The 15531-nt window shown below is 45.5% G+C and overlaps 1 long non-coding RNA gene across 2 annotated transcripts; it reads right to left on the minus strand.

The window, feature by feature from the left end:
* Positions 1 to 10064: 10064 nt before the first annotated feature.
* On the minus strand, positions 10065 to 14924 carry LOC118375228 (uncharacterized). Of its 2 annotated transcripts, XR_004823751.2 has the most exons (3): positions 14613 to 14924; positions 13846 to 13904; positions 10065 to 12629 (listed from the first exon to the last, which is right to left on the minus strand). It is a non-coding gene; the product is annotated as an uncharacterized LOC118375228 (long non-coding RNA). The 2 variants fall into 2 exon arrangements; XR_008140223.1 differs by having other exon boundaries at positions 10065 to 13904.
* Positions 14925 to 15531: the final 607 nt, after the last annotated feature.

The raw sequence follows: 15531 nt of genomic DNA on the forward strand, positions 1-15531 counted from the left end.
AACACAGAGGCGGATGCAAGATGCAAGCAACGATGGTTTAATGAATATAGTTTACAACAGCAACAGGACAGACAGACTGTACTCAGACGGAATCCGACCCAGGGACTAGGCGCATCTTCCAATGATAGCGTGCTGAGAAATCCAGGGAGTGTGTCCGGATGGGTAGGAAGGAGCACAGCAGATAATCCACACAAGGGCGGCGAGAGAAGAGCACAGACACACGACACAACCTCAGGGAAGTAACAACGATCTGACAACAAGAAACACTGGTTACAGAACATATAAAGGGAAGATAAGTGGTTCCAGCTGGCGCAGACAATCAGGCCGAGATTGGGAACCACGCCCACACAAACACGGGAGAGAGAGAGAGAGAGAGAGAGAGAGAGAGAGAGAGAGAGAGAGAGAAAGAGAAAGAGAAAGAGAGAGGCAGTGGATTCATGAACCGTGACAATACCCCCCCCCCCTAGGAACGCCTCTTGGCGTTCCCAGGCGAATTTACCTGTCGATTGAAATCATCGATAAGGGAGTGATCCAGAATGTCCCTAGCAGGTACCCAACTTCTCTCCTCCGGGCCGTAACCCTCCCAGTCCACCAGGTACTGGAATCCGCGTCCCCTCCTTCTAGAGTCCAAAATACGATTGACAGAAAAGGTGGGTTCCCCATCAACAAGTCGTGGCGGCGGGGGAACCGGGACCGGCGGGTTAATGCGTGCCTGAAACACAGGTTTTATTTTAGACACATGAAAGGTAGGATGAATTCTCCTATACGCTGGAGGAAGCTTGAGCCGGACCGCCACCGGACTAATGATCCTGGTGACTTTGAACGGGCCGATAAATTTGGGGGCAAGCTTGTTCGAAACGGATCGGAGTGGAATGTTCTTAGTAGAAAGCCACACTCTTTGGCCAACGACGTATACCGGAGGCTTCGACCGGTGGCGATCGGCCTTAGCCTTGGTGCGCGCCCCCACCCGGAGAAGAGTCTCACAGGCTCTGCTCCATGCGTGACGGCACCTCTGGATGAAAGCGTGAGCGGAAGGAACAGTGACCTCGGACTCCGTACTGGGAAAGATAGGTGGCTGGTAACCTAAACTACACTCAAACGGAGAGAGACCCGTAGCTGCCACTGGCAACGAATTGTGAGCGTACTCAACCATAGAGAGTTGTTGACTCCAGGAAGAGGGATTCTTAGAAACCAAACATCGCAACACTCTCTCCAAATCTTGGTTGGCCCTCTCCGTTTGACCGTTGCTCTGGGGATGAAACCCTGAAGACAGGCTGACACTCGCTCCCAGTAACCTACAAAACTCTTGCCAAAACTTGGACACAAATTGGGGCCCCCTGTCAGAAACTACGTCCATCGGCAGGCCATGTAAGCGAAGGACGTGATCGACGACAGCTACCGCTGTCTCCTTGGCAGATGGTAATTTAGGCAAGGGAATAAAATGAGCCGCCTTCGAGAACCGGTCCACCACGGTCAACACCACCGTCTTGCCCTGGGAGGGCGGGAGGGCGGTAACAAAATCTAGCGCGATGTGGGACCAGGGTCTCGAAGGGACCGACAGCGGTTGGAGTAACCCATCTGGGGGTCGATTAGAAGTCTTCCCAGTGGCACAAACCGAGCAAGCCAAGACAAAACTGTGAATGTCACGAGCCATCAGTGGCCACCAAAAGCGTTGCTTAACCAAAAGCTAGTGCGGCTGACTCCTGGATGACACGCTACGTTGGAGCAATGCCCCCACCGAATAACATCGGACCGACACCCCTCCGGCACAAACAACCGATTAGGCGGGCAACCGGGCGGAGGCGTTACCCCTTCTAAGGCCGTTTTGACCCTCGATTCAACCTCCCATGTGAGTGTGGATACTACTAGGGTCCCGGGTAGGATGCACTCGGGAGTGGATGGGCGTTCGGAATGGTCAAAAATGCGAGAAAGGGAATCGGGTTTGACATTCTTGGAACCCGGGCGATACGAGAGAGAGAAGTCAAAACGTCCGAAAAGAGTGCCCACCGCGCCTGCCTGGAGTTGAGTCGCTTGGCGGTTCTGATATATTCCAAATTTTTGTGATCGGTCCAAACTATAAAAGGTACCCCGAACCCTCTAACCAATGGCGCCACTCCTCCAGTGCTAACTTCACTGCCAACAACTCTCTGTTGCCAATGTCGTAGTTGCGTTCCGCAGGTGATAACCGATGGGAAAGGAACGCACAAGGGTGCATCTTGTCGTCAGAAGAGGAACGTTGGGAAAGTACCGCACCTACCCCCACCTCTGAAGCGTCCACCTCTACTACGAACTGACGCGAGGGATCGGGAGCTATGAGGATGGGAGCCGAAACAAAGCGGCTCTTGAGTTTGGCGAATGCAGCCTCGGCTGTATCGGACCACCTGAACGTCACTCTGGGGAGGTTAAGGCGGTAAGAGGAGCGACTATCTGACTAAAGTTGCGAACGAAACGCCGGTAGAAATTGGCGAATCCCAGAAACCTCTGTAGGGCCTTACGGGAATCTGGGCTTGGCCAATCCACCACAGCCTTAACCTTGTCAGGATCCATGCGAATACCTTCAGTCGAGACGATGTAACCTAGGAATGGAACGGATTGTGCATGAAAAATGCATTTCTCCGTCTTGACAAAAAGTCCATTCTCCAACAACCTCTGAAGCACTCGTCTGACGTGCTGAACGTGTTCCTGGAGAGAAGAAGAAAAAATCAGTATGTCATCCAGGTAAACATATATGAACTGATCAATCATATCTCTCAGCACGTCATTGACGAGTGCCTGGAAAACCGCTGGGGAGTTGGATAGCCCAAAAGGCATGACCAAATATTCGAAGTGCCCTCTGGGGGTGTTAAACGTGGTCTTCCATTCGTCCCCCCCTCTTATGCGAACCAAATGATATGCATTACGTAAATCCAACTTAGTGAACACGGATGCTCCCTGTAACCTTTCAAAGGCTGAGGACATCAACGGTAAGGGATAGGTATTCTTCACTGTGATGTTATTCAACCCACGGTAATCAACGCAAGGACGCAGAGATCCGTCCTTCTTCCCCACAAAGAAGAACCCCGCCCCCGCTGGAGAAGAGGAAGGACGAATGAATCCAGATGCCAGAGAATCAGAGATGTATCTCTCCATAGCCTCCTCTCAGGAACAGAGAGTGAATATAACTTGCCTTTAGGCGGAGACTCACCTGGCAATAATTCTATTGCACAGTCATAGGGACGATGCGGAGGAAGAGAAGCAGCACGGGACTTACTGAACACCTCCTTCAGGTCGAGGTATTCAACGGGCACGTTAGACAAATCCACTGCCTCCTCTAGAAACACAGAATCAGACACAGACGAACAGGCAGACACTAAACAGGACTCAAGACATTTGTTACTCCACATGGATATAGAGTTATGACCCCAGTCAACTCTGGGGTTGTGTTGGGTGAGCCAAGGGTGGCCGAGGACTAATGGTGCAAGGGGTGAGTCCATGAGTAGAAATGATAGTGTCTCAGTGTGATTGCCAGAAGTGATGAGTGTGATAGGTTCAGTGGTGTGAGAAATGTTGGGGAGTTCTTGACCATTGAGAGCGTTGACGGATATCTTGTGCGTGAGTGAGGTGATAGGAATCTGGAGTTTGTGAGCGAGCTTGAAGTACATGAAATTACCCTCTGCTCCTGAGTCCAGTAAGGCTTGGGTGTCGTGCGTGTGGGTGGCCCATCTTAGTCTTACCGGGAGGAGAGTAGATGATGAGGTCTTCTCTGTGGTGACACCACCCGATAGTAGCCTCATGTTTACTACCGGGCCTGATCTTTTACCGGGCAGGAGTGGATAAAGTGGCCCGCTCTACCACAGTAGAGACAGAGTCCTTGGGATCTCCGCCTCTCCCTCTCTTCCCGGGAGAGGCGAGCTCTCCCCAGCTGCATGGGTTCGTGAGCGGAGGCTGAACTGGCCGTGTTCCCGCCGCTGGCATGCCCGCCCTCCGTGTCGTTATACGGTCTGTTAGGGCATGCTCGGCGGCCAATACGACTCTGACGAGCGTCGACCCTCAAGGCTAGTTCCACTAGTCCGTTTAAACTCCTGGGAAGGTCCAGAACATAAATCTCCTTCTGGATCCGGTCCTCCAGCCCATGCAGGAACATGTCCCACTGCGCCTCCTCGTTCCACTGACACTCTGCGGCCAGAGTGCGGAATTGGATGGAGTATTCCGATACTGAACGGTCTCCTTGGCGAAGGTCAGCGAGTAGTCTGGCCGCCTCCCTACCCGCCACGGCCCGATCGAAGACCCTTCTCATCTCCTCGGAGAGTGTCTGGAAAGAGGTGCAGCATGGGTCCTGGTTCGCCCACACCGCCGTTCCCCAAAGAGCCGCTTTGCCTGATAGCAGTGTGAGTACGAATGCTACCTTAGACTGTTCACGGTTGAAGGTCCGTGGCTGCAACGAGAAATGCATGGAACATCTCGTAAGAAAGGCTCTGCAATAGTCAGGATCACCTGAATAACCCTCTGGTGTCGGTAGCCGTGGCTCTAGCTGGGAATCCGGCTCTGGCGGGGCGGGTTGAACTGCCGGTGTAGGTGGCGCAGCGGAACCCCTCAGATGTTGTAATTGTTGGATCAGCTGGGCTACCTGCGTCGCAAGGGCTTGTACTGCCCGACCTGTGCTGGAGATGTTCTCCTCTTGTTGATCCATTCTCGTGATACTGCGGGAAATGAATTCGGTCAGACTCGTTGAACTCGCTGCATCCATGGTCTGGTCAGATCGTTCTGTGACAACACAGAGGCGGATGCAAGATGCAAGCAACGATGGTTTAATGAATATAGTTTACAACAGCAACAGGACAGACAGACTGTACTCAGACGGAATCCGACCCAGGGACTAGGGCGCATCTTCCAATGATAGCGTGCTGAGAAATCCAGGGGAGTGTGTCCGGATGGGTAGGAAGGAGCACAGCAGATAATCCACACAAGGGCGGCGAGAGAAGAGCACAGACACACGACACAACCTCAGGGAAGTAACAACGATCTGACAACAAGAAACACTGGTTACAGAACATATAAAGGGAAGATAAGTGGTTCCAGCTGGCGCAGACAATCAGGCCGAGATTGGGAACCACGCCCACACAAACACGAGAGAGAGAGAGAGAGAGAGAGAGAGAGAGAGAGAGAAAGAGAAAGAGAAAGAGAGAGGCAGTGGATTCATGAACCGTGACAGAGACTAAGTCAGTCAGAGGCAGGGACTGCCACAACAACCCTTGGCAGTGTATAACAATGTTTACTGTAAGTGGTGAGAGTAACCTCTCGATACCGGCCAAACCCGGACGACGCTGGGCCAAAGTCCTATGGAACTCCCAATCACAGCCGGTTGTGATACAGTCTGGTGAGGGTAACCTCTAGATACCAGCCAATCCCGGACGACGCTGGGCCAAAGTCCTATGGAACTCCCAATCACAGCCGGTTGTGATACAGTCTGGTGAGGGTAACCTCTAGATACCGGCCAATCCCGGACGACGCTGGGCCAAAGTCCTATGGAACTCCCAATCACAGCCGGTTGTGATACAGTCTGGTGAGGGTAACCTCTAGATACCAGCCAATCCCGGACGACACTGGGCCAAAGTCCTATGGAACTCCCAATCACAGCCGGTTGTGATACAGTCTGGTGAGGGTAACCTCTAGATACCGGCCAATCCCGGACGACGCTGGGCCAAAGTCCTATGGAACTCCCAATCACAGCCGGTTGTGATACAGTCTGGTGAGGGTAACCTCTAGATACCGGCCAATCCCGGACGACGCTGGGCCAAAGTCCTATGGAACTCCCAATCACAGCCGGTTGTGATACAGTCTGGTGAGGGTAACCTCTAGATACCGGCCAATCCCGGACGACGCTGGGCCAAAGTCCTATGGAACTCCCAATCACAGCCGGTTGTGATACAGTCTGGTGAGGGTAACCTCTAGATACCGGCCAATCCCGGACGACGCTGGGCCAAAGTCCTATGGAACTCCCAATCACAGCCGGTTGTGATACAGTCTGGTGAGGGTAACCTCTAGATACCGGCCAATCCCGGACGACGCTGGGCCAAAGTCCTATGGAACTCCCAATCACAGCCGGTTGTGATACAGTCTGGTGAGGGTAACCTCTAGAATATGGGAACTATGGTCAATAAGATCCATCCAACAGTGTATTTCCATTTCTCAGGGTGTTTTGTAATATTGGTGCACCTTGCCTGTAAGCACAAGATAGGGGAGCCTGAGGACAATTGTAACACCTTGAATTTGACAAAACAGAAACAAGCTGGAGTGATGAAACACACAGTACATGACCGTCTAGAATCTCTCCCAGCTTGACAAGCTACAGACACAAGCTGGAGTGATGAAACACACAGTACATGACCATCTAGAATCTCTCCCAGCTTGACAAGTTACAGACACAAGCTGGAGTGATGAAACACACAGTACATGACCGTCTAGAATCTCTCCCAGCTTGACAAGCTACAGACACAAGCTGGAGTGATGAAACACACAGTACATGACCATCTAGAATCTCTCCCAGCTTGACAAGCTACAGACACAAGCTGGAGTGATGAAACACACAGTACATGACCATCTAGAATCTCTCCCAGCTTGACAAGTTACAGACACAAGCTGGAGTGATGAAACACACAGTACATGACCATCTAGAATCTCTCCCAGCTTGACAAGCTACAGACACAAGCTGGAGTGATGAAACACACAGTACATGACCATCTAGAATCTCTCCCAGCTTGACAAGCTACAGACACAAGCTGGAGTGATGAAACACACAGTACATGACCATCTAGAATCTCTCCCAGCTTGACAAGTTACAGACACAAGCTGGAGTGATGAAACACACAGTACATGACCATCTAGAATCTCTCCCAGCTTGTTACAGACACAAGCTGGAGTGATGAAACACACAGTACATGACCGTCTAGAATCTCTCCCAGCTTGACAAGCTACAGACACAAGCTGGAGTGATGAAACACACAGTACATGACCATCTAGAATCTCTCCCAGCTTGACAAGTTACAGACACAAGCTGGAGTGATGAAACACACAGTACATGACCGTCTAGAATCTCTCCCAGCTTGACAAGTTACAGACACAAGCTGGAGTGATGAAACACACAGTACATGACCATCTAGAATCTCTCCCAGCTTGACAAGCTACAGACACAAGCTGGAGTGATGAAACACACAGTACATGACCATCTAGAATCTCTCCCAGCTTGACAAGTTACAGACACAAGCTGGAGTGATGAAACACACAGTACATGACCGTCTAGAATCTCTCCCAGCTTGACAAGCTACAGACACAAGCTGGAGTGATGAAACACACAGTACATGACCATCTAGAATCTCTCCCAGCTTGTTACAGACACAAGCTGGAGTGATGAAACACACAGTACATGACCGTCTAGAATCTCTCCCAGCTTGACAAGTTACAGACACAAGCTGGAGTGATGAAACACACAGTACATGACCATCTAGAATCTCTCCCAGCTTGACAAGCTACAGACACAAGCTGGAGTGATGAAACACACAGTACATGACCATCTAGAATCTCTCCCAGCTTGACAAGCTACAGACACAAGCTGGAGTGATGAAACACACAGTACATGACCATCTAGAATCTCTCCCAGCTTGACAAGTTACAGACACAAGCTGGAGTGATGAAACACACAGTACATGACCGTCTAGAATCTCTCCCAGCTTGACAAGCTTACAGACACAAGCTGGAGTGATGAAACACACAGTACATGACCATCTAGAATCTCTCCCAGCTTGACAAGTTACAGACACAAGCTGGAGTGATGAAACACACAGTACATGACCGTCTAGAATCTCTCCCAGCTTGACAAGCTACAGACACAAGCTGGAGTGATGAAACACACAGTACATGACCATCTAGAATCTCTCCCAGCTTGTTACAGACACAAGCTGGAGTGATGGAACACACAGTACATGACCATCTAGAATCTCTCCCAGCTTGACAAGTTACAGACACAAGCTGGAGTGATGAAACACACAGTACATGACCATCTAGAATCTCTCCCAGCTTGACAAGTTACAGACACAAGCTGGAGTGATGAAACACAGTACATGACCATCTAGAATCTCTCCCATGACAGACACAAGCTGGAATCTCTCCCATGACTTGAATCAAGCTTGTTACAGACACAAGCTGGAGTGATGAAACACACAGTACATGACCATCTAGAATCTCTCCCAGCTTGTTACAGACACAAGCTGGAGTGATGAAACACACAGTACATGACCGTCTAGAATCTCTCCCAGCTTGACAAGTTACAGACACAAGCTGGAGTGATGAAACACACAGTACATGACCATCTAGAATCTCTCCCAGCTTGACAAGTTACAGACACAGGCTGGAGTGATGAAACACACAGTACATGACCGTCTAGAATCTCTCCCAGCTTGACAAGCTACAGACACAAGCTGGAGTGATGAAACACACAGTACATGACCATCTAGAATCTCTCCCAGCTTGACAAGCTACAGACACAAGCTGGAGTGATGAAACACACAGTACATGACCGTCTAGAATCTCTCCCAGCTTGACAAGTTACAGACACAAGCTGGAGTGATGAAACACACAGTACATGACCATCTAGAATCTCTCCCAGCTTGACAAGTTACAGACACAAGCTGGAGTGATGAAACACACAGTACATGACCATCTAGAATCTCTCCCAGCTTGACAAGCTACAGACACAAGCTGGAGTGATGAAACACACAGTACATGACCGTCTAGAATCTCTCCCAGCTTGACAAGCTACAGACACAGGCTGGAGTGATGAAACACACAGTACATGACCGTCTAGAATCTCTCCCAGCTTGACAAGTTACAGACACAGGCTGGAGTGATGAAACACACAGTACATGACCGTCTAGAATCTCTCCCAGCTTGACAAGTTACAGACACAAGCTGGAGTGATGAAACACACAGTACATGACCATCTAGAATCTCTCCCAGCTTGACAAGTTACAGACACATAAAGGGCATTAGGGAAATTATTCAGACCCCTTGACTTTTTCCACATTTTGTTACTTTACAGCCTTATTCTAACATAGATTTTTTTTAAAACTCATCAATCTACACACACTACCCCATACTGACATCACAATACCCCATAATGACATCACACTACCCCATAATGACGAAGCAAAAACTGAAATATCACATTTACATAAGTATTCAGACCTTTTACTCAGTACTTTGTTGAAGCACCTCTGGCGGTGACTACAGCCTTGAGTCTTCTTGAGAATGACACTCCAAGCTTGGCACACCAATATTTAGGGAGTTTCTCCCATTATTCTCTGCAGATCCTCTCAAGCTCTGTCAGATTGGATGGGGAGCGTCGCTGCACAGCTATTTTCAAGTTTCTCCACAGATGTTCGATCGGGTTCAAGTCCGGGCTCTGGCTGGGCCACTCAAGGACATTCAGAAACTTATCCTTAAGCCATTCATGTGTGTTTAGGGTTGTTGTCCTGTTGGAAGGTGAATCTTCGCCCCAGTCTGAGGTTCTGAGTGCTCTGGAGCAGGTTTTTGTCACGGATCTCTCTGTACTTTGCTCTGCTCATCTTTCCCACAACCCCGACTACACTTCCAGTCCCTGCCGCTGAAAAACAGCGGGATGGTGCCAGGTTTCCTCCAGACGTGACGCTTGGCATTCAGGCCAAAGCGTTCAGTCTTGGTTTCATCAGACCAGAGAATCTTGTTTCTTATGGTCTGAGAGTCCTTTAGGTGCCTTTTGGCAAACTCCAAGCGTGCCTTTACTGAGGAGTGGCTTCCGTCTGGCCACTCTACCATAAAAGCCTGATTAGTGGAGTGCTTCAGAGATGATTGTTCTTCTGGAAGGTTCTCCCATCTCCACATAGGAACTCTGGAGCTCCAGAGTGACAATCAGGTTCTTGGTCACTTCCCTGACTGTTAGTGGAATTCTAAATTCCTATATGTTTTGTAGCCAAAACCAAATTCGCACTCTTTCTTCTTCATTAATGAGTTGTAAGTTCATTAATTATGCATGAAGTAGATCGAGACCAGTCTTAAAAGCCAGGTAACAGCGTTTAATTTAAGAGAGTACTAACCAAAAATACAAAGAACCTTACATTTTAAAGAGAGAACATAAAATGACATTATCAGTTTCTCACACTCTCTCCGATCCACACAATAGCGCAGTGTTTTCAGGTCTGGAGATTTCTTCTACTCCCCTCATAAACCAAACATTCCAATCTGTCTAAAAGATATCTTCTCCTCCACTACTGGAATATCAAGGACCATTCTTATCTGTCAGAAAAGATATATCATCCCTCTCCCTTAAACCTCCCGCAAGGTACAGACAATTAATTTGTTTTACTTACATTTTCAGTAACAGCTTAACCAAGAACCCATACATTTCATACCATAACATAATAGTATTAGAATAAATGGTTCTAATTGAAATGTATACATTATTAATCATTTCAACTATAATTTCCTCCAACAATCCTCCCTTTGATTAAATATTATACATTCAATTCTACATCTAGTTTTATTAAACATAAAAAATAAAAATATTAACCTACTAATAACTAACCTTATTATAAAGGTTTATCAGATTATCATATCAATAGACACATAACCAACATTATTATAAATGTTTATCCGACTGTTCACCCATCATTAATCAAACTAACCTTAACTCCAACTGTTTTTAAACCTACATCAGAATCATAACCCTTCTTTCAGGATTTTCGTTACAATCTTTATTAAAAAACAGTCTAATATTGAAACAAAGTACAATCTAATTCTATCCTCAACACTAGTCTCATCAAACATAAATTCCCCAATGATGAAAGATCCAGATTTGTCCACTTGTCCTGTAGTCAGGCATTCAGTCCTCCACGGGTCAGAACCTGGAATCGTCCCACACCGCATCATCTATTGTCATAGATTACTCCAGGGTCCTGGAAATAATAACTTTCATACATACACGCAATCAACCACGTCCGTACAAAACTAACACAGTCACACAGGTGAATGTAGCCCATAACACAGTGATCATAACATTTTTCCATTTTACAAACGAATTATCAAAACCCAATCAGTCAGAGAAGTATCCACCCCAGAGTTTCTGCCAACCCGTGAGCCAGGGTGGTCAAACCAGCTGAGGCTTCGGGCACTGATTCGTCCGGAGCTGTGTTATTTGGGATGTAAGCACAAACATGGTCCTGATTATCACGCATACTTCTCCCTTTTCAGCCATTAACATATCTAATGCAATTATATTCTGCCAAGCCTTCCAGCTGGTTGCTTCAGTCTGTTCTACAAAACCTTTAATAACATATCTGGTATACCTGTTAAAGCGCTGTTGATTATCATAAATATAATTAATCCAGTCCACGTTCTTATGAGAGTAGAGCCCCGGAAATGGTTAACTCTAATCCTGCTAGGATCTGATTTCTTGCTTTGACTCCTCTGGCACTTCCCCTGGAACCCCAATGTTATCAATGTCTTCCTTGTCATCAAATGACCCAGATGGAGTGCTTCTCTTTTCCCGTTTAGATAACTTCATGTCCTGGTGTCTGAATGAGTGTAAAAGGCATCCCCAACGCACATGACCCCACCCAATCTGTGGGTAATACTGATCCTAGAATTGTTCCCCCACACAACCACCAGATGTCAGCCCTGGCCCATCTTACTTTACTGAAATCTTCAGAGTTTAACCATCCTCTCAAATCCAACACGGTCTTTTTAGTGGTAACATTCTCTGTTCTATTACAAGTACTAACTTCTCCCACATTTTTTCATGAGTACTATACCGGGCCAAACAGTAATAATCTCCTCTGGATACTGTAAAGGGAGGAACCTGGGGATTTAAATAGTGCAACTCAATACAACTGTCATTATCTGGCATTCCTGCTTTCGTGAACAGCTTTACCATACCAGCCCAAACTCCTCTACCCAGAACCGTACTAGGGTGTCGACCAAGACCTGGTCATCTCCATACCACAACCCTTGATCCTCCTTCATTTCTATTTAAAGGGTTAAGCGTATCTTTATGCCACTCTACTCTACCTTCTTCCATACTGGGTGAGTGGATTCATATAGCCCTCTCTCCCAATGAGCTATGACCTGTGTCCACGATCAATATGGGAACCTGCACTGATATCTCTTCTATTTTGGAGCAAAATCCTCACCGTCTAACCCATGGGTGAAATTACCACTCTCCGCATACTTGAGTAGGACGTGCTGTATCAGGAATATGTCACCCACGATAAGACAGCTCAGACGAACAGCTTCCATGTGAAGCCCCACCCTCTCCCCTCGAACACATCGTTTAGCAAGAGCCAGACACATCTTCACTACTATGAACAACAACAGTGAGGAAAGGACAGGTAAGGTATTTTTCATTCGAGAGATGGCCCCCAGAATTCTGTTAATTCCAGTTCTCCACTCGAACTCTGTTATTGTTCGGAGTGTTATTGTGTCTTACCCTCCCGCAGTGCGATATGAATCCGGGTAGCTCTTTCAGCTAGCTGTCACCAGAAGTCCTTGGTATGGTCCCCCCAACAAGCCTATGGGACTGGATTGAGTGACTTCACCTGTAGTTCACCTGTAGTGCATAAAATCTTGGACATACAGGTTTGGTTAACAAACAGTTTCTCATTTGTTCTGTTTATTAACTACATTTTTTTTTTTTATCAGTTAATTATCCTGTAGGTCACATCCTATTCTAGAACACAATTTACCCATCCCCCCTTTGTTACCTGGCTCTGCCCGAGTAACGACCTTGCCTATTCTTAAACAATGACTTAGGTAAGATTAGTAAATTCTCCTTATGTCTGACATCATCATGTAGGAGCCCCTTTTAATTTTCCACATGTCCAATTCTCCCTTGGGCATCCATTCATGTCAATCCTGTACCAATTCCCTGTCAAGTTTCTTATCTACTTTTAAGAACTATCTGCGCTACTTATATATTTTCTTAAATATATATATATTCCCGATAACCCTTTTCTCTCATATCTCTCAAATTCCACTAAGCTTCTAACTGTTTGACTTTATCTACAATCATTGATTTTAGAAAAAACATGTCTATGAGCGGCTTTTCTCTAAAGTCCTTACATTTCCTTAATTAATCTATCTTAATCCTAACAATAATCCTAAATCATCACAGATGTCCTATATTCCTGTTAAATGTAATACTATTTAAAAACTTATAATAATCAAACAAAGTCTAATAAATGCTAACCATATTAAAAATCCTTCCTACACTAACAAGCCCTCTCCTTCGGGGACCCTCAGTATTCTAACTGACAATAACATGGATTTAATATGTGTTGCAAAGTGTGGAATACCTTATCTATAGTAATTTATCACCCCTAAAAAACTGCAACTTTCCCTGCCCTATTGGCTTAATAATCTATTTTATCTTCCCCTATTTATTCTCAATGATAAATATGACTTTTTCTCTGTTACAATACCAAATCATTAATAGCCCATTCAAAAACTTCACAGCTAATGTTGTAAAACAGAATCCTGAACCACGTTCTCATTTGCGGTTCAAACAATAATTCTAACCCCCCAACCAAACTCCATTATAATGAATTTACCTTAAACCTAGTAACTCAATATGACCACATTCATTATACAAATGACTCTCCCCTGAGGCTGATCAGACCTCAGAAGACAGTCACGATAAGATCAATAGGTCATAAAAATGAAAAAAATTCACTTGTATAATTAAAACTCATAAAGTTCCATATGTGAGCGTGCCTCTTTAAAATACCTTTGCACTAAAACAAATAGTCCTAACAATGGTTTTATGTGTATATACTTGCAGACCTGTTTTAATTGGTCGTTTATGGCCTCATTCTCCCCCAGATTATAATCCCAGGAAACATCTGAAATTGAGACACCAAAACATCAATATTCCCAGAAGAACACAACACTCCTAACTAGCATTCACTATGCTAATTCCGATTCAGAAACTCAACAGTGAACTAACTATACACTAAACCTAATGCTGATTCCCCTTTAACTAAAATCATTAATCATAGGTTTTAAACAACGTCAATGTATATGTTTACTTAAATGAACATGTTACCCTTAGATACAATTAACCCGATAACATTATTGTATTACTTTTTCCCCTCTGCCGCAAATGTCGTACGTTTCTCAGTGTAAGAAATCCGTAATTTAATCCCCGATATTTAATAAATATGCATTCGCATTCTCCCATGGCTCCTTTAATTGACTTATTTTAGATAACTTCCATCCGTCCCGGAATGAAGAATCCTACTTAAGCACGCATGTCTACGTATCAGGGGAAAAGTTAGAATAACCAAATTCAACCTAGCTTACTTCCCGAAACATATGCAGTTATGTTTTTCTATAGAGGTTGCTTTTCAAACTTATTTTTAATGACTTCTTTTTTTCAATTCTATCTAAAACACATAATAAACGTTCATTTCATATCTTTTACAAACACTGGCGACCGTATTTTTCAGGCAAAACATGAAAATAAGTCAATTACAATCTAAAATCAATTTTAGTTAACCGCCTCGGCCGGGATTACAATTAAACCATCTTGTATTTTTCTTTTGACTCACCTTATCCATTTTTCTCAACATTATTATTATAATTGTCCGTAGTCCCAAAACTTCGACACCGGGAATTCCCAGAAAATCATCCTAATATAAAACCCTTCCTTGCTATATTAGTAATATCAGCTTACATTCAGATTCGTTGTCTGAGTCAGATTTTGGACGCCTCCCTTCCATTCTCTTTTTTCTCGTATTACGGTAATCTCCCGCTAGTTTCCGACACTTCTTTGAGGAATTTCTAAACAATCCTTCCTTTTCTGTCTGACTCTTTGTGTGTCTCTTTTATGGAAATCTTATCAATAGCTTTGACTTTTGAATCAGATATTAGGTCTTACCTTACAACTATAAGCCCAGGGTTTGTAAAGCCCTAGTTAATATCTTATTTTCCGGTTGTGTCAGAGGGCTTTTAAAGAACGCTAATAATCGTTATCTCACGCCACTAATTGTTAGACTTCCCTCTCGCATGGAACTATCCTGTCTATAGATATGGCTTTTATCTCATTTCTTTAGATTTAAGTTCCCTCTCCTCCTTATTTGGATATTTTCCGTAGTATTAGTTGAATCGGGACGGTGATCAATACTGCCACTATTCAAATGACCAATCCAGTTACCTTGCGCATTCTTGCCGTCTCCCTATGCCCAGTATTTGTACAAGCTCACCGTCCTATCCCCCAGTACCTATTTAATATCCCGTCTTAATCTCGGGCGGGTGTGCCTCTCATGATTAAGTTTAGTTTATTTACGGTAGTGCACATTACCACAGGTTATTTTCGAACCTGCTTCAGTGTATATCGGTTATACAAAACCCAGTGTACGATGGTCATACAAACCCTGTGGGAATAGCAAAACTCCCATTATTGATGAATTCTGAAAATTTCAGAACATCAATTAAAGAGCTCAAATCCCCCCAGAATCAAGAATAAAG

This window comes from Oncorhynchus keta, chromosome 7 (genome assembly GCF_023373465.1).
Source record: "Oncorhynchus keta strain PuntledgeMale-10-30-2019 chromosome 7, Oket_V2, whole genome shotgun sequence".
NCBI classification, from domain to species: Eukaryota; Metazoa; Chordata; class Actinopteri; order Salmoniformes; family Salmonidae; genus Oncorhynchus; species Oncorhynchus keta.